This window comes from Aphelocoma coerulescens, chromosome 10, assembly GCF_041296385.1.
Source record: "Aphelocoma coerulescens isolate FSJ_1873_10779 chromosome 10, UR_Acoe_1.0, whole genome shotgun sequence".
Taxonomy (NCBI): Eukaryota; Metazoa; Chordata; class Aves; order Passeriformes; family Corvidae; genus Aphelocoma; species Aphelocoma coerulescens.
Window position 1 is genome coordinate 8,174,529 of NC_091024.1, and position 15,738 is coordinate 8,190,266.

Consider the following 15,738-nt stretch of genomic DNA (forward strand, 5'->3'; position numbering starts at 1 on the left):
ATATAGCTTACTAGATAGAGATCCTGGGATCAAAATCTGTTAAAGTCAATGAAAATATTTCCATTTCCTTCAATGAAAGTTGAATTTGGCCTAAAAATAATCCATTATGTGAGGAAAATTTGCCCACTGAGTTCTCGCCAGATCTGATTTTAGGGGAGTTCAATTGGAAATCATCACTCATTCTTTTGGATGCTGTGAAGAAAAAGATGTCTTTATTCCTTACCTCAGACTCATTAGGTTTAAGATCTACCATAGGATTTACCACATCTAACTAGCAACTATTAAGTAACCTTTTTCATTACTTTAGTCCTCTGCATGGCATAACATCAGGCTCTTTGTGTTTGGGGATGGTTTGGTTGTAGGTTTTTCTGACATCGGTATCTTACTCTACTTTATTGGCTCCACACTTTTTCATAAGATGCTGCCAGTGTGGATACATGACAGCCAAGCCCTTCCTAAGTCATATCAACATAACAATGCAATACAAAAGAAAAAAAGGGGGCAAAAAACCCTCAATATCTGACTTCTAGTAATATCTGGTGTGATATTTTAAGGTAAGCAATAACAAGAATGTGTCGTATAAACATATAAAATAATGCAATTCTGAAATCTATAAGAAAATCTGATTTGGCCACCAGCTTTTACACAGATTATCTGTTAGCTTCTATTTCTAACAAACCATGTTATGAGATCATGCTTCTCTGTCTCATTTATCAGCCAGTTCCAATTTTGATGACAGGAGGAGGAGGGAAAAGTCTCAAAAGATAATAAAATCTCTCACAAGTCTCACAGATGCTGAAGTTCACAGAAATGAGGGTTGGTTAGCAGAAAAGGATTTAAATTGGAGCTCTCACCACAGAAAAGGGTGAAGTAATCTATGTGTGGTTCTACAAAGGACAAAGCTGTGAAAATTCTGTACAGTTCCTCGCATTCGTCTTTTGCTTCCAAGCAGTGTTTTGGGAGACTCACATTCTACAGAACAAACAAGTACAATATTGAACGAACACACGTGAGCTGAGACAAATTTATTTTTCCGTGATGATCACATCACAGTGGATGTAGAGGCTTGCTTATGAGGGCAGAGTGCTGGGAATGGCCAAATGGTTTAGAAAGGCCAATCTGCTACCAGTTCCGACACCCCTTGGAACATGAGATTTGCCGTTGTGTAGAAAAACTGGAGTGGTTCATGGGCTTTGTTGCTTGGAGGCAAATCTCCCCACACAATGACCTTCAAAGTATATTTTTACACCCCCATGGGCTCTCAGATTCAAAATCTCCTCCAAATATTGTTAGCCAAAAGGGATTTACAATGGACCTAAGATTCAACCTGCCTTCTGCAACACTTGTTCACGCTAAATAAAAATGTGCTCCAGGAGGATTCTTCTGCTGAGGGTATATGACTGTATGGCCACCAAAACCATACCAAAGCCTAGATCAAAACCCAAATCATAGTTTGGCACCACCCATCTAAAATAATACTGTTTCACCCACAGAAAAAATGTTCAAAATGGGGAAGCCATCCAATTTAACAACAAACAACCTAGGATCTGCCACTAGTTTCTCAGTGGCTCTGGACTTCACTTCATTTCCCATGCCCTCATTTCCTCAGCAATAAGTGGTATAAACCTCCACCATGGATCAGTACTAGATCTGAAGATGGAAGTCACTGTGCAAAGCCCAGGTGTTATTAGTTGGGTTTTTAATAGAATATGGAAAGTGGTATGTAAAACCCAGCAATAGGAAGCACATGGGAGAGCAGAAGAGTAAAAATAGATAAATTGGATCACTTAAGCAGTAGAAATAGAAAACCTTTCTTTCATTTTTATGTGATACAGAAGGTTCATTATGTGCTGTATCGACAATATAGTATTTTTCAGTGTCACCTGTTCATTAAAGAGTCATTTTAAAGGCAGTTGATGGGTTCCAGTATCACACAATTCATCTAATAAAAGTATTCATTAGTTTGTATATTATATCTCTTTTCCTGCTGTTCTGGTAATCCTTAAATAAGATGTCCCAAAGGTACTGATTCTGATCTCACATCAATGTGTATTAGTAAATCCATTAAAGTTAATAGGTTATTGTCCATTGATGTAAGAAAATCAAGGCTAATGAGGCTACTTGAGTATGCAAAAGTTACAGGATCGGAACCTACTGTCATTAAATATTTTGGAAGGTTATGTGACTTTTCCAGATAGGACATAATTTTCCTTAACACAGCTTTCAATAGAGGTGCATTAGCCTCTAGTGGCAGTAGAGGTGATATATTGTATTGCTAATTTAAAGGATTATGCATGAAAAGTGAATATATTGCAATAATTATGAAGTCTTGTTTGACTTCACTTTTCCACAAGTGTACTTTGTCATGCTTTAAATACTTCACGGATCTGAAAAGCACAATCAAGATGCTGTAAATTGGGGTGAAATAAAAAGCTTATTAGCACGTTCTTAGAGCAGATTTAGGTTTGGAATATTTTCTGTGTGACTGCCATCATTACTGCATTTATACCCAAGCAATGCCTCCACCTCTTTGATTGTGAGCATGTGTGAGCCAGTGTGTGCACGCACGTGCAGGAGGGGTCATGACATTTATTAAAGCAGTCAATAAGGCACACACAGGACAGGCATCTAACCCTGGAATATATTTATATTTATACTCATTTCTGATATGGAAAGTAAAGCGGAAAAATCAATTGGAATCTAACGTTTCATTGTCCTTCACCTTGACTCTTTGGTTTAAAGTAAGCAGTTAAAGAATAAACATTGCTGGGGAGAAATAAATAAATAAATAGATGAAAAAGCCACTCTCTAACATTATTAGGACTTCCAAAGTAAATAAAAAGTGGTAGAGCTGAGAGCAAATTGCTGCAGTGGTACTAGGGAGAATCCTGATTTTAGCACCGCTGTACCAAATTTGTCATTTAGGAAAGCTCTTGTTCCCTTTATTGAGTTCCACTGTAGTGAACAATTTCTGCCTGCATCCCTCGTGTGTCCTTTTGGTTTATTATCTTTCACTGTGAATTGAGCATCCACAATCAGTTTCACAGGAAGCCTAATTTCACACACTGCTTATACATACGATGAGGACTTCCCTCTCCCTTCCCCCCTTCCCCATCCCTTCTCCCAATGTTCTTATCAAATGAAGAATTGTGGATAAGGGTTAGGTGCAGATAAACATGAGTGTAGCACTTCCAGAAAGGTCATGATCCCCCCATAAGGTGCTTCTTGTTATGCCTGACCTTCAGATTTTCATCATCAGCCCGCCTGACAACTTAATAATGCAGAGGTGCAGGATTCATTTCTCCCTTCTGAGAGCGCCAGTACGGGACGCCCTTTTCCCTGATTATTTCCCTGCACTCCCGGCTGCCCTTTATAAGCCAACCAGAACTCCATCAATCATGCTCTTCTCTCCTTTCCTCCTCAGCCCCCAGTCCTGAAAGCTCGAAAGCTGCAGTGTCCCCTTTTGTCTTGTGCTGCCACACAGCTACAACAACAACAACAGAAAAGACTCGACGCCTGAAAACAGCCTGTGCAGAGGCAGCAATCCCCTTCCCGTTTATAACCCAGAGCCTTTCAGCCTCCCTCCATGCTGATTATGTTATCTTACAGAACAACTCCTCGTGGGCTCTGTGACCTGTCAAAGAAGGGGAGAGATTTGAGTTGAAATTTGAAGTTTTGATCCCATTTTATTTTTTCATGTTTTCTTGTTTCCCTTTATTTTCCCTTTATTTTCCCTTTATTTTCCCTTCTTATTCTTGTACTTATATTCCAATAGTTCAATAATAATTAAATGAAAAGGAAAAGAAAACTTTCTAGAATTATTCACTCACTTTTTTTTCCTTCCAAAGATAAGGGAGAGGCAAAGACTTGATATTTTCACGGTATTAAGCATGTCTGTGTATTGGACTGAAATAACACAGAAAGGTTTGGAAGAAAGTCATCTTAGGATAGGAGAATTTTAGTTCAGATCAGATTGTAAATACCGCAATAAACTTATGTTACAAAATATGTATTCACTTTTCCCTTCAGCCTTCCCAGTGCTTTTTCAGCCAATGATTCCTAGAGTGAAAACGGGATGATAACGCACCATGAGCATCTGGTGAGAGCAAAGTACAGTATGTTCCCTGACGGAGCAGGGATATGCCAAGGCCATCTCCTATTGCCTAAAGCAGCTGCCATTTGTACCTCCAAGAGGGGAAGTATCCCCTGGTAAGCTACAGCTCAGCTGGGTTTGAGAGCTACACCATACCCAGCAAGCAAACTCAGATCCTACCCTGCCCGGTGGCAGCAGGACGCAAATCTGTGCCCAGCTGGATGGAGGAGTTAATGCCATAGCCCAGCTCACCCATTAAGGCACTGTGCTGGATCTGTTCGAATAAATAAATAAATAATAGAGCTGCATGAAGCACCGTAAAACCACTCGTTTGCCAAAGATCAGCATTGTGGCTGAAATTAAGTTTCCCTCACTCCTCCTGTGCCTGGATGCACTCACATAGTGCTGGTGCATGAGAAAGCCTAAACTCTTGGCTGTGGGGTTTCTTAACTGAACCATCACCTCCCCATGGAAAGCAAAAACCTGCTTAAAAGCAGAGAAAACAGCCTCAGCGCTATTCAGTCCCCCAAACAGGTATTGTGGGACTAATTGGGAAGCCCCTGAATAATGTTTTACCATCTGAATTATTTCATACATCATAGATCTGGAAAATCCCAACACAGATTTAGAGCCCGTAGTGAAATATGGAATTACATTTACTCATTGTGAAGGCTAAATATCTTTTCAGAGTCTTCTTTTTCTTAGTAAATATAAGAAAAAAATACAAACTTTCTATGAAGATTTTCCTTCAAACTAATAACATGTCAAAGATTGCAAACTACCATCAGCAGAGATCTGGAAAGACTAGCAAATGTTCAGGAGATTTGCTGACAGAAAGAACAGGGAGTTCACCCTAAATCCCATTGAGTCAATTAGTGTTGCTTCTAACTCTAGCATTCTTTGGACAAAATCCCAAAGGATTTCTGGTTCATTTTCAGGCTTTTCTCCAGTTCAGTCAAGAGTCTAAAACAAGTCTAAGGAACATCTTAGAAAGAACAGAAAATATGTGTCAAAACTAATCAGTTGTGAAAAAAATCTCAACAAACAGATGAAAGAAGGAAGGAAGGAAGAAAGAAAGAAAGGATAGAAAGGATGAGGCACAGTAGAGAAAAGGGAATGATCACACTGAGAGGTTGGAGAAGAAAAATAGATGAGTGATAATGATCTACAAGTGAGGGAGAACCTGTCAGAGGGAGAGAGGTAGGTTTGATCATTGAAGGGAAGCACAAACAAACGAAACAGAAAAACAGGAAGGAAAGCAAAGCAAACTTGTAGATACAGAGGAAAAGCAACAGGAAACCTGCAGTGCCCAGTATCCTTTCTTGAACACTGGGTGCAGGAAGTCACACTTCAAAAGGACAGCCAAGAACTGGGGACCTGATAAGAGTGATAAAGATGCCCTTACCACCAGATCAAAGTGTTGGAGGGAGGCAGAGAGGAAAAGAGGGAGGGAGGAGACAGAAGGAGAAAAATAAAAGAAATAAAGCACAAGTTCATCTTAGAAGAGACTGGAGTTTTTGTGCTTGTTTTTTTCAATTTTCATCCCAAAACATGTACAGCTTATGTCTCCACATGGGGAGCAAGTCTCCCTGGGGTATTAAAACCACTCCCAAGACAATCTCCATTTAAGCTCCACAACCTACAGCAAATGCAAATCCTTTCCTTGGCACCTCTTCTTCATTTCAGTCTTCATCAGCTGCAGCAGCAGTGCCAGTGCCTGTCCACAGCCCCTTGGCAAAGATTTCCTGGCAGTGCCTCACCTGGGACCTCGACTGCTGTACTCCCCTTCAGCCCCCAGGATCAGCACGAGGAGCTGCCACGGCCTCTGGGTGACATCTTTGCACAGCCCCACACAAATGAGGTGCAAAAGGACACTCAGGGTCAGGCTGTTCTCTGGATTTGAGTTTCCCTCCATGAAACACTAATTTTGTAAGGAGGAGGGAGGTTGTCCTCTACTAATATTTGCCAAGGGAAAATGAGGAATAGCTTGGATCCCGACCAGAGGGCCATGGCTATATCCAAGCCCTTGCAAATTGACTTGGCAAGAGAGGATTCTCTCGAGGAGTGAGGAAAACCAGAGACATGTCAGTCAGAGAAGTAAACACCATATGCTTGTCTCCCTGCATCTGACGGTAGTGAAGTGGACAGAGCAGAGAGGCTGGCAGAGCCGAGAAATAGGGCAGTGTAAATCAAGACACATTCTCCTTCCTCTGCTTCCCAGAGGAGCTGCACAGACGTGAGCAGTGAGTTCCTCCTAAATCCAGGGGCTCTTCAAAGCCAATTGGTGTTTTCCATACTGATTATTTACGCTAAACCTCGATTGAATGAACTGTAGGTTACAGAGAGGTGACTTTTTTTGAAATGTATGAGATAAATCCTTCTTCGTCTAGAGGGCAAAGAGTTAGTGAGAGAAAGGGAGGGATTTTAACATGGTCTACTTGGTTTTAAATAAAAAGAATCTTCTCCAGCTGCTTTTTATTTTATTTTCTCAATGCTGAAAATTTTGTAGGCAAGGGTTGTCCAATATCTTCAATTTTCATAATAAAATGTTGTCATTTGACTCGTGTGAGGGTAACAAAGGTGGGAGGTGACTGCTCCTTTTCCACCTACTGCCTCCTTCAGTTTAAATTTGTATCAGGGCCATGATTCCCTCTCTAGCCTTCTCCAGAAATGCTATTAAAAAAAGGAGACAGGCTGCAGAGACGCCAGTGAAATTCCAGTCTGTGAGAAAAATTCATTCCTGAGGTCCATTGGTAATTACCCATCAAGTTGCTATTGTTTTGAGAATTGATTTTAAGCATTTTGAAAACATTTTGAAAACATAGTGCAAAGGTTAGAGCTATGGAAATAAAGAGTTGAGAAGGCAGCCTGCAGACACAAAGGTAGGCTGTTGATAAGACAAGTTGGCGAGGAAGAAAAAAATTGCTCTAAGAAATGATTGAACTTCAGGTTAGAGCAACAGCTTCTGCAATGTGTAACGTTGTATTAACTTGTCCAAGACATATTTTGACAGCTCTAAGAGGAAATAGCTGAATTAGAAGTTTTACAAGTGTAATCTCTGACAGGTTTTACACCAAATATTTACTTTTTTATTCATCAGGTTAATAAACTCATAACCTTCTCTCACACTGGTCATTTCCTGATGGGATACAATTTTCTCCTATCTGGCAGCACCATGCCCATGTGTTCAAAGAAAGTTTCAAACACAGGTATATCTCCAGAACAGCCATTCAGCCCATCACATGGTGATCAATATAAATTTAAACTTTTCAGGAGTTCAGCAGAGCTTTCTATTCCTCTTCTTAGCTTAACCCAAGAGCTTCCTGCCTTTTAGCATAGAATTAGAAAGGCTTTCTGGGCTCTGTTCTGTCTCAATTCTAAGCTCTAGAAAACTGATATTGAGAGTGAAAAATTCTTCCTTTTCCTCTGATTCTGTTCTTTTATTTATCATGTATGTAATGCACACAGTAAGTCCTACTATCAGTAAAAACTTGGAAATGACACTCTAGGACATGGATATCATTTTCTCTGACATGCATGTTCTCTCAGTGTCGACCATGAACAGCCATTAAAAATCTCCTAATTCATTATAGGAAGAGGAATGTTGTCAGTGAGTAAGTGAGTAGTAAGCAATTACAGAATATGTCAAACTGGAGAACATTAAAAAAAAAAAGAAACCTAAACTAAATTGCATGTACATCTAGTGATTATTTGGATAATGAAAATTTTTATCAAAGAAAGTTCATAAAAAATAAAAGCAAAAGAAAATTATTGAAAAAAAATATGGGTCACATTCAGTAACACACAGAAAAGTTTTTTTTCTTTAAATACAATAAAAGTTCTAAAAAAACCAACTTCTTTCATACCAAGTCAAAGGCTCTTCTTTACCGTGTTCTATTTTTGATTTACTATTTTAAAGTTAAAAATTCCTCCTGACCAAAGACATATGGAAAATCAATCTTTTGTCATTTTATTATTTTTATATTCTTTTTTAATGATATGGTATAAAAATCCAATTCTAATAAAGGACATATATAGCATAAATACACTAAGACACTTTTATATCAGTGGAAAAAATCTGTAGTCATTTAATACCCTGATATGATGGATAAGGGTTTAAAAAAAGCTTCAGATGAGCAACCTTTTTATTAAATTAACAAAAATAAATATTAACTTCTGAAATATGTGATAGAAAATCTTTAATGCAAAACCCCCAAAGTATTCCTTCAAAGAGATGTATCAGCTCCTAACCCAACTCCACTGAAAATGGTCATTTTCATCTGCTAAATATTTTCCCATGAATAATCATTTTATTTGGTGAAAAGCTGAACAAAAGATAATATACAAAGAAAAATTTGTGTGAAAGGAGCATATCCTACATGAAACTGAAATATCAATTTCTGTAGGAGTCCTTTATACCTTTCTGCTAAAGCCTTTCTTTTTCAATTCTTCCTAAAACACTTCATCCAATTTTGTCATGTCCCAGTTCAGTGATCAGTACCACCATGATCAAAAATTTCCTTTTATATTTTTTTCCCTGTTGGACTATTTTATGTCTCTGCCTTTTTTTTACCAATATATTCCAAGTTGTGTCTCATTTGTAAACCAACTTAAATGATTGTTTAAAAGTAAAATTAGCAGAAATCTAATTTTCTCTTCAAATAATACATTATTTTTTTTTCTGATTTCATATTAAAAAGCCAGAAAAATAAAATTTTCAAACTTCTAATACATTTTCCAGTCAGTTTTTAATTACTTCATTCTACCACTGCACTGAAATCTTCCTAACACCTCCCAGTGTGATTGTTTCCTGTTAACAGAGACATTTTGCAGACAGATTGAGTGTCAATATTATTAGCAGCAAATTATTCACATTGCGTGAATAGCCTTATAATCCTTATTTACTGCAAATATGCAGGAGCCTATTGTTTTTAAAACAACTTTTAATAAGTTCTCATGGTTCTGATGGCATTTTCTGGATGTTATCAAGGCTTTTAGGTCAGCAGAGATAAAAATGTCATATTTTGATTCAAGGGGTGACAGTGACACCAATACCAAGTTTGTCCCTAAAATCCTAAAGACTGCAGAAAACGTGCAACAACCTTGTGTTTGTAATATCAGGTGCTTGTCTGCTTGTGTGGTACATAGATAAAGGTAGGAAATGAGTAGCTGCATCAACCAGTTTGCTGCTGAAATAGCCTTTCACTGTTTATTTTCCAGCTAAGTCAATTAGGCAAGGTGGTGCATCAACATTCAGTATGTGCTGATTTCAGATATATTGGCAGGGTTTTAAATAAACACCAATGAAGGGAGTATACATCTGTTAAAAAAAGGCAAGCTCTTAGGGAAATAAATACTAAAGATGGCATGCTATAATCTAAAAACACAGGAGTTGGAAGGCTGTTTTGTTGTTGTGTGGGTAATTTTTTTCTGCAGATGACTTCATTTCCCAAATAACGTGGGGGTTTTTTTAAACACAAGACTTTAAGCTTTCTCAGTTACAATGCTGTCTTGTTTGAATGCACGCATAAATAAATTTTGATCATCTGCCTCAAATCTAACTTTATGTGAAAAAATCAAGAGGTAGTTGCGAGCTACCTAATTAAAACACTGAGACTTGCCCCACTAAGTGATTCCAGTTCTATGTCACCATTGTGCTGCTGTAATTCAAAAAACCTAATTGTCCCAGTTCAGGTCAAGGTTTGTATAAATTTTGGAGGCAGAATCTGTAAATCCATTTTTAGAATGAGATGCCCTGAGCAAGAGGGTTATGCTCTGCAGGCACCTTGGCCTGAAGATGTGTGGATAAAATAGAAGAGGAAAGTTAAGTGTTCAAGGTCAGACAGCTACATATGACAGAATCAGGACTAAAGCCTGGAGATCCTAATCCCCAGATCAGTGTTTTTCTCACTGGATCTATAAATCAGTAACTATCCCAGTGTAACACTTAAATAACATCTTTGGTGCATTTGACCCACAAGCTGATTCACACCTTTGTTTCCCACTCCTGTCTCATGACTCAAAGCTCCATCCCATGGATTTCTTCCTGCCAAGCTACAAAGGGTTAAGAGATTCAGCCCACCAGAACAATGGCTTTCATGGAAGGCATTTCTCCTCCTCATCCCCTCAGCCTCTGCTTTATTAAACACTTGATCAGTTGGCTTAAAAATTAACCATATGGTGCTGTTTGTAGGGTAGAGATTCAAGTCTCAAGGAAGGGCATGATCTCTTTAGGCTGCCTGGGCAAACGATTTCAGTATGCACATCACTGTCTACTTTTTGTCATTAGTGGAAGATGAGCAGGAGAAGACTAGAAAACTTTTTTTGTCCATGGACCTACTAATAAAGAAACTGAATTCCCCAAAGAAGTTGTCTGATGACTGAAGAGAGTAGCATATAGAAAAAGCAACAATCTCACAATCACTAAAAAAGAATATTTTTTTTTAATCTGCATGTAAGCAGAAAATATGTTCATCCCTATAGTGACTGTAATATGAATAATTTAAGCAATTCGAATAAGCAACAATAAGTATCCTTTGCAGTGTCACCGAAATCATAGAAATGGCAGTCAGAAATCTTCTGTAGTCTTCTGACTCTGTGACTCAAGCGAAGTCATGGTACCTCTAGGTGACCCATGAGTTTGTCTGTCCATAAAATGTGTATTTTAAATAATATGAAACTAATCTCAAGGCTGTTCTCAGTCCAGCTAATTTTTGGGAAGTGTTCTCAGACCAATGGATAAATGATGATGATTATCTTTCAGGGATTTTTCTCCTCAGTGAAAAGCAAAAGGAATTACTGGCCAATTTTGCCTAGCAAATGCTGAATACTTGGAACACTTCCCGTTCATACTCATTCTGTGGCTTTCCTGTGTCTGACTTATGTTTATCTTCATTAAGTGGAATAATGCAAGTCAAAATAGCTACAAGTAAACTGTCTGCTGGATAGAGAACAGTTGTTAGTTCATGGGAAATGGATCGTAAAAATGTGCTACTCTGACTTCAGAAAAGAGCTCTAAATTGATCCATTTCCAGTTCAAAGCTCCTTAAAACACACTGAACAATCTCACCTGATATTTCATCACCATCATCTCATGTCTTTCTAGTTCAAGAGGGGATGGATTACGCTGAAAGTTTCTGTCTCTGTCAAAGTTCACCAGAAAGTTCTGATTCACATGGGGAGGCAGGGAGAGCATCTTCAATCCTAACTGGAAGCCCGTTCGAATAAGCAATTGTCCTGGGTTCTTTGAACTTTGGAAGAGGTGGGGATGCAGTCATATAGAAGACGAACTACTTCCCTTGAAGGAGTACAGCACATATCTGTGCAGATTGATGGAGTCATAAGTCACTGGGAGCTAACCTGGGTACAGCCTGAGGTAAGGCTGAAAGCTAAAGTCATTCCAGGTGGGCTGGTGGAAGGAAAAAAACAAATCCTAGACATTCACATATGAGGTCGTAACTTCTGTTCCATTGCAGCCTACATATAAATATTTGAGATTTATATTTTAGAAGTTTTAAGCCTCTCTATAAAATGCATTTAACTTTGGGTTTTATTTTAAAATGCCTCCCGAGTCAGAGAGGTGCCACAGTCTCTCAAGGATTTCAGGCAAATCTCTCTTGACCAATCCAAATCCATAAGCCAAACCATATGATTCCAAAATCCCTTCAATTGCCTCCTGGATCATATGTCCACATCTGGAAATGATGGATATTCTCTTCCCAGCTGCAGAAGAGGGAAATTCTGCATTAGGCTAGAAACACTGTGTAAATTGCAAGGGAGAAGGGTCAGCTTTCTAAAATTACAGTGGTCAAGGCAAGTCAAGCACTTTAATGGCAGGCTCAGGTCCAAGATCAAAATCATTTTACAAATTTCCAAGCAATTCTACCTAGGAACATGCAGAACTTTTTTGGTTGGTTTCATGGTGAAGAGAGACAACAGGCAACAAATTCCCGAAGCCAGAGACTAATCTCCCTTCACAAGGGACACAAAGCAGGTACTCTTCGTAAGGATGAAACTGTGCCCCAATTTTGGTTGACATAAAGCAGGAAAGAACTTTCTTATGGGAAATGGCTGTAAATCACAGGAAGATCAATAGAAAAGAACAATTCAAAGCTGAAATCACAGTTTTGAGCTCACCTTGCTGAAATCTCTTTGTCTAAAATATTCTTAAAACATCAAAGAATTTGTTGGTCAATAGCAATAGGAAAAGAAAACTTTAATAAAGAAACAACTACAGAATTTATGTTATGTATGACTGAATTTAAATTGGTCAGCTATATTACTGTTTCTTAACTTTTTCTGTATAATTATCCATGCTGAGATGCCATCTCTCACAGTCTCACTCTCACATTAAGTGATACACAAACAGAGGAGAATTCACTGGAAGATATGTCATAATATATTATTGTTAGGATAACACCACATAAATAATTAAGATGAAGCAAACAGTCCACTTGTCTGTCTGTGCCTCTGAGTCATTACTTCACTAAGTCTTGTCTGGAAAAAGCTTAGTATTTCCAAAATGAAGCCTGTTGCGTCAGACCTTAGGTAGAATGAAAATATTCTCTAGAAAGGACCACACTATAGACAACATTTCCCACAGGAAAAAAAAGGGGGGGGGGGAAGGACTTTTAATGTGTTTTTATTTTTCTTATATTTTTCCCTTCAGGTAACTTGGAAATATATGAAAATGGTGAGGCAAAAGGAAAATTGAAAAATATGGTTTTTGAGACCTCTGAAACTACAAGAGCTCATAGCTGGGGTGCTTTTGCTATGCAAATCAAAATGAATTACTGCTAAGGCAAAGAAAACTATGCTGAAGTTTGAGGATTGGTATAACTGCACATTCTTGTCAGAATCCATCTAAAAACTCTTAAGTGGGGAGCAAACCTCGCAAGATAGCTTTCTCACAGTATTTCTAATAGTTTCTGTTTATAGAGAGGCTAGAGATAACAGGAAAACAGTACATATCCATGTTATTTTGACTCTTGCAGCTAAGTGCTGGCTGGAATACAGGGGACTAATTCCAGAGCTGACGTAAATAAGCTTAGTCAAAGACAGTGAGACAACACCGATTTACACAAAGCGTGGTTCGAGCCTGGGAAATTCAGATCCGTGCAGGAGTTTAGATAAGATACATCTAGGCAAATATTTTAGGTATGTATACAAATCTATATAAAACACTTTCTAAACCACTTTAATCTCAATCTACGTATATGAGCTGCTAAAAAAGAGTAAGAATCTGCTTTTGGGAACTCAGTTGGAAGGAAGCCCCACAATGCCTAGTGAAGGAGGCTGCTCTCCCAGCACCATCACTGGAAGAAGAAGGAGAAAAGGAAAAGTCCTTCTGCCAAGGGGCAGTTCAGATATGCTCTGATCTGCGCTCTGGAGAATCTTTATTCCCTGTTTTTTACACGTGACTCCTTAGGAATGACACTCACATAATTTAATACTCTTAAATAACAAGTATCCTAAAATTATACCATTTGGTGGCCCCAGAAAAATCAGAAGTACATGAAATGGAGATGATCAGCTTAAGCATAAGACTAAACATTCCTGAATTTTAATTTCGTTTTGAAGAGCAGACATACTTCTACTGCTCTGGTCAAGGGTTAAAGTTGTTTGACTGAATTCCCCAGTCTTTAGAAGGAGAATGGGCCTAGCTCCCAAAAAAACACAAAAGTTTCATTAGTATTTGGAAAGCGTTTCAAGGATGGATTCTTCAATACATTTTACTTGTCCCGGTCCCCCATCTTTCTCAACCTATTTCCCATGCCTCTAGCAGAGCCACGTGAAACAAGAGTACTGCAATACTGTGCATTTTTCTTGGCTAAAAAATTAACCACGAAGTCCAGGGTATGTATTTTTTTAAACAGTATTCACACAGGGCTCAAATTATGCGCATAAACATTGCTAATGTGTTCGTTATTAGTCTGTGTGACACCTTATTCCTTTAAGTTTGCATCTCTTGGCACAGGCTAGGAGAAGTCAGTTGCTCTCTGAGAGGGCTAGTTAAGATGTATCTTGCTGTTTCCCCATATCTTTAGTATGCAGGGAGCGCAGAGATGGAGATAAAAGGAGAAATGTCTATCTTTGAGTCCTCTGCAATACAGAATAAGTTATCAACCTACTAACATGCATGTCTGAATAGACTCCTTTGGCAGGAGGGAGATTTTATCTGTCCTGACATGTGAATTCCTCCCTCATGTCAATCCATGAAAGTACTAAAGAATAAACTCTCTAGTAAAATGAATGTGGCATACCACTGGGACTTAGAGAGCACCATATTTTCCCCTAGTTACTTTTTTTTAATTTTCCAACTGAATCCTTGATATCCATATAAATTAGTCACTCTGAAGGGCTACTTGAAAATCTATTGCTTTAATCTCATAGGCTTGGGGAGGGTGCTCTCTCTATTAAGGCTCGGGAGTTTGTTGTCTCTATTTTCCCTCTTCAGCCGAGCGATGTGCCGTCACATCCAGCCCCCGCGCAGAGCGTTCGAGGAGCATTTGTGCTGGAAGCTTTGCAGCTGTGCAAGTTAAATGAGCAGGCACTCCACTGCCCTCAGATCTGGTAGGCCCCAAGGTACAGATATGAGCAGTCAAAATGTCCTATTTAGCATCCTGAACTGCCCACCCATGCGCAAGGGAAGAGGATGAAATGTTTTGAATGAAGCTGAACGCAGCTGCAGTTCCAGTTCGTGGGGGCATGAGAGGGAAAGTCACATCGGTCTGTTTGCAGATGAATTGTCAATCTGGTTTCACAAATACTTGTTTCTGTGCTCATCACCAGTGCGAGGACTCTTCATTCACCAGTCTCTATAGCACCTCAAACAAGGCTGCCTGGCTGCTGAAATGGATCCCGTACTCTTCACTTACACCATCATTTCACATCGATAGCAGTCATACGAGGAGAATAATAATCATTTTTATACAGCAAAACATAACTGAAATAGTAAAAAAGGCAACAAAAGAAGAGGTAAAATAAAAATGATCAATCTTTTCTTCTTTTGGTCTCCAGTGCTTATCCCTAGATATTTATGATGTACTACATAACAGCATATTGGTTCTCATTGTATTCTGCTGAAGCAAAACTTATACTTTGATTTATGTTTTGGCTGAGCTCTTGTGTCTCAATTAAGGAATTTAAACACTAGACAATTCTTACTACTCTTTATTAACATTTTTTAATTAGTCTCTTTAGAACCAGGCACACTGCAATCCGTAATAGTCTTTTTCACTTTCCCTTAATTTATTTGCACTGCATACATTATTTTCACCTGTTCTTTTTGTGTGGTGCATCTGATGCAAGTTACAGTCCATGGACTGATTCTCTTCCATTTTTTTTCAAGTCCTGTACATCTATAGCTGGAGTTCTGATTTCCAAACAAATGTAAAAACTCAAAGCAAGTCCATCAGGATCCTAATGGTCTGGATATAAAATGACAAAACAGTTTCACGGAAAAGGACAGCCTCTTCCTCTCTGTGACTTTCCAATCAATATTCAGGTACTTGATAGGAACCTACACATTGAACTTATTAACAGAACTCCAAATTTTAAAAAGAGCCCAGCTAAGGTCTACATAAACAAATATAGCATCCTAATAATCATACAGAAAATACAGGAATCAGGTGAAGATACTGGAT